Source organism: Pteropus vampyrus, unplaced genomic scaffold (genome assembly GCF_000151845.1).
Source record: "Pteropus vampyrus isolate Shadow unplaced genomic scaffold, Pvam_2.0 Scaffold17, whole genome shotgun sequence".
Taxonomy (NCBI): Eukaryota; Metazoa; Chordata; class Mammalia; order Chiroptera; family Pteropodidae; genus Pteropus; species Pteropus vampyrus.
The window spans coordinates 9,656,026-9,658,176 of record NW_011888798.1 but is presented as its reverse complement, the minus strand read 5'-3'; the positions used below and the strand labels follow the sequence as shown (position 1 = coordinate 9,658,176).

General features: G+C 34.6%; 1 protein-coding gene across 5 annotated transcripts in view; it reads right to left on the bottom strand.

The window, feature by feature from the left end:
• ZRANB3 (zinc finger RANBP2-type containing 3) overlaps positions 1-2,151 on the bottom strand; it is a 262,163-nt gene that overhangs the window by 160,806 nt on the left and 99,206 nt on the right. The gene's annotated exons all lie outside the window — the stretch shown is intronic.

The window sequence follows — 2,151 nt, the reverse complement described above, 5'->3', positions numbered from 1 at the left end:
AAACCCTCAAAAAGAACCAAATAAAACTTCTGAAGATGAAGAACACACTGCAAGAGTTGAAAAATGAAATAGCAAGCTTGGGATATAAAGTCAACCAAATGGAGAAAAGGATCAGTGATATCAAAGACAGAAATCTAGAAATAAATCAGAAGGAAGAAGAGAGAAACTGAAGAATGAAAAATAATGAAAGAGAAATACATGAACTAGCTGACATCACCAGGAGAGGAAACATAAGAATAACAGACATTATGTAAGGCCAGGAAAAGGAGCAGGGAATAGAAAGCATTTTCAGAAAAATAGTTGACAAGAATTTCCCAAATCTAAGGAATGAGCTGAGGCTTTGAATTCAATAAGTCAACAGTACACCCAATTATCTCAACCCAAAAAGGCCTTCACCAAGACATACTGCATTAAAATTATCAAAAATCAATGACAAAGACAGAATTCTCAGGGCACCCAGGGAGAAAAAAACAGTAAAACAGTAACTTATAAAGGAAAACCCATTAGATTATCATCAGATTTCTCAATGAAACTTTACAAGTCAAAAAGGAGTGGAATCAAATATTTAAACTGTTAAGTGAAAGGATCTACCAGACTAGAATAATGTATCCAGCTAAGCTCTCCTTTAGAAATGGAGAAATTAAAACCTTTCTAAACATACAAAAATTGAGGTAATTGTCCGCTACAAGGCCTGCACTACAGGAAATACTGAAAAGGGTCTGCTCATCTAAAACAAAATGACCAAAAACAAAAAAAACAAAAAAACCCATAATTAGGAGTAAGGTGAATATCAGGCAAATAGAAGCAGAGGAGTGCAGCCCTTATGAAAAATAGGGCATTATAAGCTGAAATAATAAGAAGAGATTTGCTATAGCAAGATAGTAATGAAGGTTCAGTAAACATAAGGACAAATTGAGACAACATGACTAAAAAGGGGAAGATTCAAAGATCCAAATTAGCAAAGAGGAATGGAGATAAGGCACAAGCAGAAGAAAATGGACAACTGTATATATATAACTATCCTTTATATATTTGTAATAGTAGCCAAACGCCAAAGATTCAGAAGTGAAGTATATAACATAATACAAGAAGAACCAGAAGGAAAACCCACAAAAGCCAACCAAAATAAAGAAAACAGAAACACAACGACAAGGAAGCAATGGAAACACCGAGCTAACAGAAAGCAAAATATAAAATGGCTATAAGAAGACCTCATATTTCAATAATCACTCTAAATGTAAATGGACTGAATTCACCAATTAAAGGCACAGAGTTGCAGAATGGATCAAAAAATCAAAACCCAACCACACGCTGCCTCCAGGAGACAAATCTCAGCTCCAAAGACAAATATAGACTCAAAGTGAAAGGGTGGAAAATGTTATTTCAAGCAAATGGCATTCAGAGAAAAGCAGGAGTGCAGTACTAATATCAGACAAAATAGACTTCAAAATGAAAAAGGTAAAGAAAGATACGGAGGGACACTTCAGAATGATAAAGAGAACCATGCACTAAGAAGACATAACACTTATTAATATCTATGCTCCCAATCAGGGAGCCCCAAAATATGTAAAGCAATTACTAACAGAACTAAAGAGAGAAACAGACCAAAACATTATCGTAGTGGGGGATCTGAATACCCCATTATCGGATATGGACAGATCATCCAAACAGAAAATCAATAAGGAAATAACATCCTTAAATGACACATTAGACCAACTGGACAAAATTAACATTTACAGAGCTTTCCATCCAAAAACAGCTGCTTATACATTCTTCTCCAGTGCACATGGAACATTCTCAAGAAACAACCAATTACTGGGACACAGAGATAGCCTCAACAAATATAAGAGAGTTGAAATCATATCAACCATATTCCCTGATCATAATGCTTTGAAACTAGAGATCAACAGCAGAAAGAAAGCAGGAAGAACCACAAATACATGGAGATTAAATAACATGCTACTGAAGAATAACTGAGTCAGAGAAGAAATAAAAAGAGAGATCAAGAAATACATACAAATGAATGATAATAATAGTACAACATATCAAAACTTTTGGAACATGGCAAAAGAGGTCATTAGAGGAAAGTTCAAATCATTACAGGCCTATCTTCAAAAACAAGAATGAGCCCAAATAAACAACCTAATGCTT